This window comes from Carettochelys insculpta, chromosome 3, assembly GCF_033958435.1.
Source record: "Carettochelys insculpta isolate YL-2023 chromosome 3, ASM3395843v1, whole genome shotgun sequence".
Classification (NCBI taxonomy): domain Eukaryota; kingdom Metazoa; phylum Chordata; order Testudines; family Carettochelyidae; genus Carettochelys; species Carettochelys insculpta.
In genome coordinates, this window is record NC_134139.1 from 189,166,613 (window position 1) to 189,181,288 (window position 14,676).

At 43.1% G+C, this 14,676-nt stretch overlaps 1 pseudogene; it reads left to right on the forward strand.

Annotated features, from left to right (window-relative positions):
• The first annotated feature begins 7,269 nt into the window (after nucleotides 1–7,269).
• LOC142010734 (b(0,+)-type amino acid transporter 1 pseudogene) lies at nucleotides 7,270–8,028 on the forward strand (annotated as a pseudogene).
• The last annotated feature ends 6,648 nt before the right edge of the window (nucleotides 8,029–14,676 follow it).

Consider the following 14,676-nt stretch of genomic DNA (forward strand, 5'->3'; position numbering starts at 1 on the left):
CCAAGGATCCTGGACCCAGCCTTTTTGGGGTTATGAGGACCCTGCCACACAGGAGAGCAGAAGAAGAACCATCAAGGGGACCTTTCACTAGTCCTTTTCTATGGGGTAGTGTAAAAGCCAGGAAAGATCCTTTCAGTATCAGGAGCTGGTTACATAATGCCACTTGGACTAACCAGTGTGCTGGGGAGGAGGATGTAGCGCTACCCCCTTCTCTGGCTGAAGCTCCTCATGGCAAATTCCTGCATACTTTGATTTGACTGAACCTGCATTTTTCATCAAATAAATTATTCATCTAAAAATGTTACTCAGCTTTAGTTTGGAATAAAATGGGGAGGTGAAGAGAGTGAATAGCTAATTCATTTTCAGTTTTTAATTGCTCATTTGGATGAAATGGAAACCCATATGTAGTGTTTAGCAGCTCCCCATTTTTCTTCATTATATTGTTTCCAAGAAGACTTGGTGGATTGGAATATGGTTTGAGAGAAAGATACAAAAATACATTCTCTGTATATTTGCATTCCCCATCCACCCTCACCTTAGATACACAAGCACACATACATCTCTATCTTAACCTTGGGACTTGTTAAATTTTCAGAAGATGAAATATAATTTAAATAATAATTTTGGCTACAGTTTTAAATGTAGCACACTGCCAGGTGTCTGGTGACAGAAACTATAATAATATGGTAATAAGCATAAAATGCAGTAATTGTGGTTTATGGGTTACAGCAAGGAACAAAAAATCAGGATTCCTGTTTGGCGGAATAGTTATTCTCAACTTTGCTGTTCACTTACTGTGTGATCTGGGGCAAATACAATTTTACCTTTGTTTATTCCCCTGTGCAATTAATTTTAAATATCTCAGAGAGATGACCTGAGGCTTAACTAATGCTTGCTAAGTACTCAAGAATTCTCAGTTTTGCATGTTAAACTTATTATTAATAAATAAAATAGGCCCACAATAGTTTACCATAATCTCACAAAGGAGTTATCACTGCAGTGATGTATGAATCTTGAAAGTATTTTTCCTCTGTTGGGGCTGTTGTGGGTATGCCCCTGGGGTGACAAGTTGCTTTTCACTATAATGGTGTGAAACAGGAGTAACGCTATTGATTTCCTTGAAGTCATTGCAATTACTCCTGATTTGCACAAATACAGCTAAGAAAAGAATTTGTCTCTGTTTCCTAGAGAAATCTGTTGTGTACAATGGCAATCAGAGGCAAACTAAACATTAAAGCTTGCAAGTCGGTCAAGGTTCGTCTTCAAGAAATCATTGGAAAAATGCAGAATGATCCTAGATGTGCAACAGGCTGATAGATTAGAATCTGAATTTTGTACAGAACCTAGAATGCAATCCCAGTTAGTGGTATAAAGCAAATGAAGGGCAATAATACTTATTACACATCTATAATAGCAGTTCATTTGCGGATCACCTCATCAGTCATATAATTAATAATTAAACCATGTCACAGCCTTGCAAGGTTAGGAAGCAGTACTATTCCCATTTGTGAGGCTCTTGCTGAAGTGCAGAAATTTCAGAATCTTGGTCAAGTCTCTAGGCTTCTCTATTTTTCAATTGTTAAAGGCATTTAGGAAGCCAAAGATGCAGATGGTACATATCTGGATTTTCAAAAGTGACTAAGTCCCTACCTCACATTGTGAGTTGGGACCCCATATGCACAGCAGCCTAAACAACTTTAAAAGTCTGGTTCCTTATGCCTTCCTATCCTGATTTGTAAAACAGGTATTATAATACCACACCTACCTCTCTGGGATGTTGTGAGGCTTACTCCATCCACCATTAATGTTGTGAGGTACTTGATGAAAGGCACTGCAGAACTGTGGCTTAGTGAGATTGTTACCTATTGTTTTCAGATGGCCCAGCCTCCACTGCAGCCCCTGTCTCTTTAAGTTGGACTTGGTGAATGATGGAGCATCTTAGTCTTTTCTTCTCTCAGTATCTTCACCTAAAATCTGTGTGCCACAAAGCAGCTGTTTGGATGTGCACCGTGATGTCTGGCTTTTTATTCCATTAAAATCATTTGTTCAAGATGCATCTGCCTGACTGTTGAAGGTTCATTATAATTTTACATAAGAACATAAGAACGGCCATACTAGGTCAAACCAATGGTCCATTTAGTCCAGTGTCCTGTCTTCTGACAGTGGCCAATGCCAGGTGCCCCAGAAGTATGAACAGATCAAGTAATCATCAAATTATTTATTCTGTGTCTCTCATCCCAACATCTGGCAAACAGAGGACACCACCCTGCCCATCCTGGCTAACAGCCATTGATTGAACTATTCTCCATGAATTTATCTAGTTGTTTTTTTTTTCTGAACCTTGTTATAGTTTAGCCTTCACAACATACTCTGGGTAAGGAGTTCCACAGGTTGACTCTGTGCTACATGGAAAAATTTTTCAGGATGGAGTGATGCATTGCTGGCTGACATTTGTTTGTGATTCCAGCTTGTCAAAAATGGTCAGTGTGTTTTTTGTGAAAACTTCTCCCAAAGACTTTTTTTTTAATTTTGTTCAGCATTCTCCATGCAATGTAGGTATTTGGTTTTCAACAAAACACATTGCAGTAAAATTATTTCAAGTGTTCCAAAAGAGGTTTTTGTGTCTAAGATCATGTTTGTGCATGTGTGTGTATGTTGTGTGTATAGGGCAGAATCACTCTGGGAGTGTGAGTGAAAGGGGGCTTCCTTACATAAGCAAAACAATTTCTAGTGTTTAATCAAAAACTTTTTGCCTCAGCTAAAGCAATATTTTCTATGGAAAAAACTTGGTAGAAAAATTTAAAGCCGACTCTGTGATACTTGTGAGGTTGGTTTTCTTCATGTGTATAAGTGGGTGGGGTGCTGGTGAGGTTGATTTTGTCAGTTATTCTCTGCTTCGGAGAGCTTGCTGGATTTATTTCCGTTGGTACCATATGTTAAAAGTCCTGTATCAGTGCTTTCATATAGATCATAGACATTGAAATGCATACGCTCACAAAATGAATAATTTATAAGCCAAATTAATCCTTACTCAGGTATAATTTCCATTGGGGCCAAGAAAAGGCTGCATAATTTGCCTCTCCTGGGAACAAATAGCTGCAAGCAGAATAGCCCCAGAATGCATCAGGAGCATAGGGAGGAGCCGCAGCTGCTATCCTCTGTGTAAGATAGCCAGATGGACTGGGGACACTGCCCCCTTCAGAAGTCTGTAGGGAGAAGACAGCTGCTTGCACACTTTCTCCCTCACCTTCTCACACCGTTCAAGGGTGGCCAGAACCTGCCCTTCATTATGGGTGGCAACCTGGGCTGCAGTGATCACATCATGGTAGATTTCAGGATCCTTACAAAAGGAAGAAAGGTGAGCAGTAATATACAGACCCTTGATTTCAAAAGAGCAAACTTTGACTCCCTGAGGGTACTGATGGGCAGAATCCTCTGGGAAACAAAGATGAAAGGAAAAGGAGTTCAGGACAACTGGCAATATTTTAAAGAAGTCTTGCTAAAGGTGCAGGAACAAACAATCCCGCTGCATAGTAAGAAATGCAAATATGGTAGGTAACCAGCTTGGCTTAACAGGGAAATCCTTGGTCAGTTTAAACTAAAAAAGAATGCATTTAAAAAGTGGAAACCTGGACAGATGATTGAGGAGGAGTATAAATATACAGCTGGAAAATGCTGGGCAGTAATCAGGACAGTAAAGGCAGAATCGGAACAGCAGCTGTCAAGGGATGTGAAGGGTAACAAGAAGGGTTTCTACAGGCATGTTAACAGTAAGAGGGTTACCAGGGAAGGTGTGGGGCTGTTACTGGATCAGAGAGGTAACCTAGTGACGGATGACGTAAGAAAAGCTGAAGTACTCAAAGCTTTTTTTGCTTCAGTCTTCACAGGCATGGACAGCTCCCACACTAGGGTGCTAGACAATGCAGCGTGGGAAGGTGGAGGGCAGCCTTTGGTGGGGAAGGAACAAGTTAAGAGCTGCTTAGAAAAACTAGATGTACACAGATCCATGGGTCTGGATTTAATGCAACCAAGTGTACTGAGGAAATTGGCAGACATCATTGCTGAGCCTTTCGCCATTATCTTTGAAGCCTCTTGGAGACTGGGAGAGATCCCAGATGACTGGAGAAAGGCAAATGTAGTGTCCATCTTTACAAAAGGAAAGAAGGACAATCCAGAGAACTATAGACCGGTCAGCGTCACCTCAGTACCTGGGAAAATAACAGTAGGGATCCTCAAGGAATCCATTTTGGAGCACTTGTAAGAGGGGAAAGTGATCAAAAGTAGTCAACATGGATTCACCAAAGGCAAGTTGTGCCTGACCAATCTGCTTACCTTCTATGATGAGGTAACTTGGCTCTGTGGACATGGGGAAGTCAGTGGATGTGATATACCTTGACTTCAGCAAAGATTTTGATACAGTCTCCCACAACATTCTTGTCCATGAGTTAAGGAAGTATGAATTAGATCCATGGACTATAAGGTAGATAGAAAGCTGGCTTGATGGTCAGGCCCAACTAGTGGTCAACGGCTGAATATCTGGATGGTGGTCGGTTTCAAGAGGAGTGCTGCAAGGCTCAGTTCTGGGGGCGGTGTTATTCAACATCTTTATTGATGACCTGGATGAGGGACTCAGCAAATTTGCGGATGACACTAAGCGAGGAGGAGAGGTAGGTATGTTGGAGGGTAGAGCTAGGATCCAGAGTGACCTGGATGAATTGGAGGATTGGGCCAAAACAAATCTGATGCAGTTCAACAAGCAGAAGTGTAGAGTCTTGCACTTGGGATGGAAGAATCCCAAGCATTGTTATAGGCTGGGGACTGACTGACTAAGCAGCAGTACAACAGAAAGGGACTTAAGGTTTATGGTTGATGAACGGCTGGGTATGGGTAAACAGTGTGCCCTTGTAGCCAAGAAGGCTAACAGCATATTAGGGTGCATTATGAGGAGTATTTCGAGCAGATCTAGGGAGATTGTTGTTCCCCTTTATTTGGCACTGGTGAGGCCACATCTGGAATATTGTGTCCAGTTTTGGGTGCCCCAGTACAAGAAGGATGTGGATTTGCTGGAGCAGGTTCAGCGAAGGGCAACAAAAATGATTAAGGGGCTGAAGCACATGACCCATGAGGAGAGGCTGAGGGGTTTGGGCTTATTTAATTTACAGAAGAGAAAACTGAGGGAAGGTTTAATAGCAGCCTTTAACTTCCTGAAGGTGAGCTCTAAAGAGGATGGAGAGAAACTGTTCTTAGTGGTATCAGATAGCAGAACAAGGAGCAATGGTCTGAAATTACAGAAGGAGAGGAGTAGGCTGGATATTAGGAAAAACTATTTCACCAGGAGGGTGGTGAAGCACTGGAATGTGTTGCCTAGAGAGGTGGTGGATTCTCCATCCATAGAGGTTTTAAGTCCCAGCTTGACAAGGTTCTGGCTGGGATGACTTAGTTGCGGGGTTGATCCTGCTTGAAGCAGGGGGTTGGACTCAATGACCTCCTGAGGTCCCTTCCAGCCCTATGATTCTATGATTCCATGATTGCAGGCATGATGTGTGTGGATTGTTTGTGACAGAATATTCACCTCACTTGCACTGTCCTTGATTTAGAAACTGAAAGGAGGGCTAAGCCAAACAAGACACAATCATCTTAGATAGTATCGGAGAGGTAGCCGTGTAAGTCTGGATCTGTAACAGCAACGAAGGGTCCTGTGGCACTTTATAAACTAACAGAAAAGTCTTGAGCATGAGCTTTCGTGAGCACAGACTCACTTCATCAGAATTTTTTAATCATCTTAGATGGACATCTATTGGGGATGGTCTACGGTGCTTGGTCCTGTCATGAAGGCAGGGGGCCAGACTCAATGACCTCTTGAGCTCCCTTCCAGTCTAGTGTTCTATGATTCTATGATCATCCTTTTGGAGAAGACCCAGTTAAACAGCTTCTTCATATTGAATGGAAAAAAACAAGGCAACTTCTCCAGCAGCATGCAGGGTCTACAGTACCACTTTTGAAAAGTGCTTAAACAGTGACTTTAAATCAGCCTTAGAGAGTAAACTACATATGTGTGTGGGAATTTAGCTAGTCTGCAGCTTGTCTTTGGATTTACACAGAAGTGCAAAATGCAAGCTAATCAGTATTACACAATGCTGCCAGGCGCTGAGCACCAGCTGTCGAGTGCTAAGTGCAGATGAATCCTATTGCCTGCAGTCAGAGCGAAAAGACCTGAGCCAACATTGTGAGTAACAATTTGCGGTTATTACAGTGGGATCAGATGGTACTAAATGGAAAGTAAGTTCATATATCACATGACAAGTTTATAAATGGCAGAACAGTAATATCTGAAGTAACTTATTTAACTGTTGTAAATATTAACTACAACCAGAAGTCCTGTGGCACCTTATAGACTAACATATATTTTGGATAGTAACAGAGAGGGAGCCGTGCTAGTCTACATACTATCAAAACAAAAAAGCAGTCAAGTAGCACTTTAAAGACTAACAGAATAATATTAGGGGAGCTTTCATGGGACAGACCCACTTCTTCAGACCATAGCCATACCAGAACAGACTCTATTTAAGGCATAGAGAACCAAAAATAGTAATCAAAGTTGACAAATCAGAAAAAAATTATCAAGGTGAGCAAATCAGAGAGCAGAGGGGTGGGGGGAGGGAGGGAATTCAAGAGTTAGATTAAGCCCAGTATGCCAAAGAGCCCCTATAATGCCCCAGAAAATTTGCATCCCGGTTCAAACCACGTGTTAATGTGTCGAATTTGAATATGAAAGAGAGTTCAGCAGCTTCTCTTTCTAAAGTAGACTGAAAATTCTTCTTCAATAAGATGCAAACTCTTAAGTCATTAACAGAATGGCCCATTCCATTAAAATGTAGACTAACTGGTTTGTGGATCAGGAATGTTTTGATGTCTGTACCGGAAAGGCCATGGCTGAAGAAGTATGGCTATGGTCTGAAGAAGTGGGTCTGTCCCACGAAAGCTCACCTCATAAATTATTTTGTTAGTCTTTAAAGTGCTACTTGACAGATATTTTGGAGCATAAGCTTTCATGAGGAAAGACCTGCTTCATCAGATGCAAGGGGGTCTTTGCCCACGAAAGCTTATGCTCCCAAATATCTGTTAGTCTATAAGGTGCCACAGGACTAGCTGTGGTTACCTCTGACAATTATTAACTGTGACCCTAAGGATTGAGACAGTCCTGACTTGAAACACTGAGTTCTGCTATTTTACACCTTCTCTGAAGCAGCATATATTAACAGCTCCATTATGAGGAAAAGGAGGAGACTAGATTCTTCTAGTTTGGCTGCAGATCTAAATGAAGAGACTGGGAGTTTAAGGCTGAAGTGAGAGATTGGATTGATTAGAGCTGTGTCATTGATTGTTGGCATCATGATGGGATCTGGGATCTTTATGTCTCCAGAGTGGATGCTGTACCATATGGGTAGCCCTGAAGTTAATCTCATCATCTGGGCTGTTTGTAGTCTGCCGGCCATGTTTGGAGCCCTGTCTTATGCTGAACTTGGGACCATAATCAAAGAGCCAGGAGGGACTATATTTATATCTTAAGGAATTTTGGTTCTCTTCCTGCTTTCCTTTTTGCATATACTTCCATCATCTTGGTAAGGTCTGCCATCGTTGCAGCTGTCTCTTTAAGCTTTGCTGAATGTGCTGTTGCTCCATTTTACCAAGGATGCTCAACCCCTCTGGTTGTGATCAAGTGTGCAGCTGCTAGCTGTATCTTGCTTTTAACCTTCATTAATTGTCTGAATGTGAGGCTGGCCACAGCCATTATGAATGTATTTACAGCCACCAAACTGTTAGCTTTGCTGGTGATTGTGATAGGTGGTGTGGTGTTGCTTGTCAACGGACAAACAAAGTTTCCAGGATGCCTTTCAAAATACAATTGCGGGCATTGGGCCAGTTGGAATGTCATTTTGTCAGGGACCGTTGTCCTATGATGGATGGAAGAACCTGCATTTTGTGACGGAGGAACTAGAGAAGCCTGACGTGAGTAGATTATACTAATGCTACTTATTTGTTTAATTTTACACAAGGACATAAGAATGGTCATATGAGGTCAGGCCAAATATCCATCCAGCCTAATATTCTTTCTTCTGATACTGGACAATGTCAGTTGGTCCAGAGGAACTACACAGAACAGGTAGTCATCAAATGATCCATCCCCTGCTGCTCATTCCCAGCTTCTGGCAAACTCAGGCTAGGGATGCCATCATTGCCTACCTTGGCCAATAGCCTTTGATGGATCTATCCTCCATGAATGTTATTGGATTTTTTGAACCCTGTTGTAGTTTTGGCCTTCACAACGTCCTCTAGCAAAGAGTTCCACAGGTTTACTGTGTGTTGTGTGAAGAAATACTTCCTTCTCTTTATTTTAAACTTGCTCCCTATTCATTTCACTTGGTGACTCCTAGTTCTTTGGTGCTCTTTACTCCCCATAATGCTTTATTTTATTAAGCTAATGAGGGGGAACAGAATGTCTCGTGGTTAAAGCATGGAACCAAGCAAGCTGGATTCTGTCCCTAATATTTTTCTAGGATTTAGGGCAAATTATTTAACTTCTCTGTGCTTCATTCTCTGCCCATAAATTGAGGATTAAAATGGTGCGTGCCATCTATTTAACCACAATGCTTTAAGATTACAAGCTATCATTTCCCACCAGAAAGCACTCCTTGCCTAATGGAGAAAAACATCATTATGTTGTCAAGTGAATGATTAAACCATATATTTCCAAAGTCGCATGATTGTACTTTAATCTGTTGCTTGACTCTTGATCATTTTAACATGACTTTATTTGCTGCCAGTTCTGAAGATCATATTTTGTTGCCTCATCCCACGAACATGTCACTGAAATCGATGACATATGAATGTGACAACGATGAACACTCAATGTGTCAAAGGTTTAAATGATGTTTAGATCACAGACCAGCCCATGGTTAAATGGGGACATGTGAATGCAAAAGTATATGGAGTATATCTCATACCAATGTATCACAAAATAAATTTACAGATCTGGTAAAAGGTGAGCAATTCACTATTTATCTAACTTGCAATTAATGTCTTACATCACACAACACTCCTTCCCAAAGAGCTTTAAATACTAAAAGGCAGATGCCTTTAGGGCAGCATTCCCCTGTAAGCCATGTGCTTGTGCGGCTAATCATGAGAAATTCAAATGCCACCCAGCTGATTAGTAGAGCACCCACAGCTAGGCTTTTTGTTTCTGCTGGTGGTGCACATTTGCACATGAGTGGAAAAGAGTAAAGGGGATCATTGTTCTCAAGTGGAGGGTGACAGTCTTTGGGAATACAGCACATTGTTCCACGGTACAGGTAGGAATAAGGAGAATTTTGGCCAGGTGATCTCCACTTGTGATATCTGTGGTTAAAAAACCTTGCGTTTAGTATTTGATAATTCACAGACGTTAAGGCCAGAAGGAATCACTGCAGTCATCTAATCTGACCTGCTGAATAATACAAGCCAAAAATCCTTCCAATGGATGAATATTCCCATTGCAAAAATCTGTAGGACAGTTAGGGCAAATTGTCACAGACAAACTGTGATCTAAACATCATTTAAACCTTTGACACATTGAATATTCTTCGTTGTCATTGTTGTCACATTCATATGTCATCAATTTCAGTGACACATTCGTGGGATGAGGCAACAAAATGTGATCTTCAGGACTGGCAGCAAATAAAGCGACGGCCTGAGACTTAGGAGAGGAACATAAAACAAATGCATTTTACAGACGTTAGACACCGCTCCCTCAAGCGTCATCAGCTTGCACTTAAATTGGTCAAAGTCTCATACCAGGTCCTCCATGCTCACCTGCTGCCTGTAGCACTGGGGCAGTGCAAAGCAAAATTGAGCTGATTTAATAATCCCATGTGGAAATTGACCATGGCCATCCAGAACTGAGCTCCCTGTAGCTCAAAAAAGTGCCTGTGTACCCCTCATCAGGAGGTCAGACTGAATGAAAGCACAAAACTGTGCTGTCTGGAGTACATTTTAAAACATCACCATCTGTTAACAATTTATTGCTAATGCATCCTATAAGATGTTTACAGTAGGCTATTAAAATGTAGCTGGATCCATTAATCATTTTGAAAGAATAGTAAAAAAGCACTTTAAGAGGAACATTAATTTAAAGTTAACCTCCAGCAGATAAGCTGAATTAAACTATTTAACAGTGGGTGGAGACTCTTACAAGAATATTAAATGTTATCTGTCTTCCGCTGCATGTGATTAATGATACATAATTTATTTATCACACAGGTAGCCTTGTTAGTCTGTATCTGCAAAAACAAGAAGTCCTGTGACATCTTACAGACTAAGTATCAGAGGGGTAGCCATGACCAGCATCTGAAGAAGTGAGTTAACTCACGAAAGCTCATGCTCTAAACTTTTCTGTTAGTCTATAAGGTGCCACAGGACCCTTCGTTGCTCTTACAGACTAACAGATTTTTGGAGCATAAGCTTTCATGGGCAAAGATCCACTTTGTCAGACGCGTGTAGTGGAAATTCCAGAGGCAGGTGTACATAGGTATAAGGAATGTGTCAGCAGGAGCTCAATACTGCTGAAGGATTTGAGGAATGTGTCCTTTAGAGATAATTTGCATGAAAATGCAAAGGTGTGCATATGTAATGCCTTGCAAACAAAACCTCATGGGTAGCAGGTGAAGCAATGAGTTGTTGTTGTAAAGTCACAATTTATGCTGTAACGCAGTGTAAGAATTGTGGAATCTCACCAATGGTTGGAGTTGTTGTGAGGATACAGGGCAGTCATCGTTGCTGTTAAGATATGGATCGCACAGGGCTCCTCACATATGAACATTGTGAGGTGGGAGAGGTTGCTTGTTGAACTAAGTGGTTGGGAGCCTTAGGTGACCCTGAGCCTTGGCCATATACCCACAAGCCTGGTTTAACCAGTCCTTCCACACCTCTGTTCAAAGACAGAACTAAAAGCTGTATGCTAGAGTCTTTATTCTTTTTGTGTGAGAATCCACCCCGGTGGATACTGAAATTGAGAGCTAAAATCACAGGGTGGCAGCTGAAGTCACTGAGAGCCGAAATCACAGGGTTTTGACTCAAGCCAAACCCACAAAGTGGTGGACAGGCAGTCAGCCAGGCGTCTGGCAGGAGCGATTGGTGGGTGGCTGGTAGGAGAAGTGGTGGGCAGCTGGCAGAAGCAACCAGCAGGCAGCCGGTAGAAGTGGCAGGTGGCCAGTGGGGCAGCTGACAGGAGCAAGTGGACTACAGGACCAGCACAAAGGTGGCATTGCCTCAGGGTCAATGAGGGAACTCAGGGTCTACACTGACTGGACAGAGCTGTATGTGGAGCATCTGAAGTGGGAAAGTTTGAAAGAGAAAGTTTGGGTATGTGAATGGGACTCTTAGGCTGGGTCAACACTTGCATTGTCTACACTGGTTTTCTTCTTTCGAAAGAAGCTATTTCGAAATAAGAATATGCAAATGAGGTGTCAGGTATGTAAATCTGCACCTCATTTGCATTTTCAATTTCCCTTATTCTCATGCCTCTTATGAAAGAGGATTGCAAGTGTAGACACAGCCTCACAGTGTTGGACTGGCGAGCCTGAGAGTCAAGGACACTGTTCAATCCACTTGAGCTGGGACAGTTACTTGGGGGTTGGTTATGAACTCTGGGTGTGGTATTTACCCAGGCTAATGCCATGTGACTTCTCTGCCCCTTTCATGAATAGTTTCTTTTCTATGCTCAGACTCTGCTTGTGAGTGGGGAAGCATTGCCTCTCCGAGGTGCGTGTGAATTTTCCAGGCTACTGGCTGTGAGCTTGAGCTGGTTCTGTGTGAGATGGATGAAAAGGAATCCTTAGATACTGAACCCAGTCCTGGCTGCTGCCAGTTGCTACTGGCAGAAGGGTTACACAGGCACATGAAAAGAAGTGAATTACCAATCAAGAGGAAAGCCAAAGTTAATGAGGTCAATTCAATCAGGGAAGACGTTGCTCACGCCCAGCAGCTGATGCAGAGGTGTGAACACCAAGAGCAGAGAAACTGCTTTGGTAGTTGGCCAGCCATACCCAGTCTTTTTTCAATCCTAAATTGATGGTGTCAAATTTGTGAATTAATTGTACCCTGCAGTTTCTCTTTGAAGTCTGTTTTTGAAGGTTTTTTTTTTGTTGCAGGATGGCTACTTTTAGATTTGCTACTGAGTGTCTAGGGAGATTGAAGTATTCTCCTACAGGTTTTTGTATGTTACCATTCCTGATATCTGATTTGTGCCCGTTTACTCTTTTAAATAGAGAATGGCCAGACTGGACTATGTATATGGCAGAGGATCACTGCCAGCACACGATGGCATATATTACATTAGTAGATGTGCAGGTGAATGAGCCCCTGATGGTGTGGTTGATGTGGTTAGGTCCTGTGATGATGTCGCTGCAGCTGTGTGGGCAGAGTTGGCACAGAGGTTTGTTGCAGGGATTGGTTCCTGATTTAAAGTTACTGTGGTGTGGTCTACAGTTACTGGTGAGAATTTACTTCAGGTTATCAGGCTGTCTGTAGGCGAGCACAGGCCTGCCTTGCAAGGTCTGTGAGAATGAAGGGTCACTGTCCAGGCTGGGTTGTAGATCACTGATGATGCATGGGAGAGGTGTTAGCTGGGGGCTGTAGGTGACGGTCACTGGTGTTCTGTCATTTTCTTCGTTGCGCCTGTCTTGTAGCAGGTGGCTTCTGGGTACACATCTGGCTCTGTCAGTCTGTTTCTTCTTTCCTCAGTTAGCTCTGGTAGTTTTTAAGAATGATTGCTAAAGGTCTTGTAGGTGTTTGTCTGACGGATGGGAGCAAATGAAGTTCGGCACTTGAAAGCTGTTAACATGTCCCCTCTCAGCCTTCTCTTTTTCAAGCTAAAGAAACCCAATTCTTTTAATCTTCTATCACAGATCACGTTTTCTAGAACTTTAATCGTTTTAATTGCTCTTCTCTGGATGCTCTCCAATTTCTCCACATCTTTCCTAAAATGGGGTGCCCAGAACTAGACACAGTGCTCTAGCTGAGGCCTGATCAGTGCAGAGTACAGTTATGTCTACGTTAACGCATCTCAGAATCACGTTTGCTTTGTCTGCAACAGTGTCATGTTATTGACTCATACTTAGCTTGTGGTCCACTGTGCCCCCTTGGTCCCTTTCTGCAGTACTACATTCTAGGCAGTCCCTTCCTCTTTTGTATGTACAAAACTTGTTGTGCCTTCCTCACTGGAGTACTTTGCATTTATCCATATTGAACTTCATCCTATTTCCCTCCACCCATTTCTCTAGTCTGTGTGATTAAAAATGAATCATGATTAATCGCACGATTAATGACACTGTTAACCAATAATGGAATACCATTTATTTAATTGTTTTGGATGTTTTCTATATATTCGAAAATTTTGATGTCTATAATACAGTGAACTGTTTTATCCAGTATTCGTTCAACCGGAACTTTCAAATAACTGGCACAAACATGCTGCTTCCCCTTCTGCAAGCAGAACTGAGCATGTGAGTACAGGAGACCCCCGACTTATGGGGAGGTTGTGTTCCTGTGCAACCCTGCATAAGTAAAATTTCGCATTACTCAGGGGAGCCAGGAAACTGACCAGCACCTCTGACTGCTGTGCTGATCAGTTTCCTGTCTCCTGTGAGTGGCACAGAGCTGGGTGCCAGGCTCCAGCTCTCTGCAGCCCACAGGAGCAGGGAAACTGACCAGTGCAGCAGATCTGGTCAGGTTCCTGGCTCCTGTGAGGAGGGGAGATGGAGCTTGGCTCTCAGCTCCCCACTACTCATAGGAGACAGGAAACTGATCATTGATGCAGTGCTGGTCAGTTTCCTGGCTCCCCTGAGTGGTGGGCAGCCCAGAGCCAGGCACCAGAGCCACACTACCCTGAGTCAAGTTAAACCAAGATACGTGCAACACGAGTGCTTATACCTCAAGATTCTACGGTAACACTGCCTTTCCTCACTCTGAGCTGCTGGAGGGGTTTCTCGCCCCAGGGCTGCTGGGGTTCCCCAGGCTCCTGCTGGCAGAGGTCTGCACCCCTGCCGGCATGCAGCCCTGGGGCTGACAGGGTTTCCCTGGCACCACCATGTCCTGGGGTTGGAGCTGCTGATGGGGCTCTGTGCCTCTGCCAGCTCCCTGCCCTGGGGCTGCCAGAGTTCCCCCAGTGCTGCTAGGTCCTGGGGCTGGAGCTGGAGCTGCCAGCAGGGCTCCATGTCACTGCTGGAGTTCCCCTGCCCTGGGGCTGCTGGAGTTTGCCTGACCTAGGCCTGCTCCCTGGGGCTGCTGGAGCTGCTGGTGTCCCCCAGGCTGGCTTCCAGCCCTGGGGATGGAGCTTCCAGAGTTTATTGCTATTGTTTTACACTGCAATTAAAACTGCGATTAATCACAATTTTTTGAGTTAACCGTGATTAATCAATAGTTTGCCTACGTATTTTGGATGCGTGAAGCACAGTCATTCGCTGTCCATTCTGGGCTCATCTGGCCTATGTTCATTGCCAGCTGCAAGTCCAATTTTTCCATCCTTCTAGGGACAGAAGACTACCATGGGCATCTAAAGTGTAGAATTCTTTAATTGGGTCCTTTATTTCCATGAAACTATAATGACAAATCCTGTGCTTTACCCCAGTTTGCTTCTGC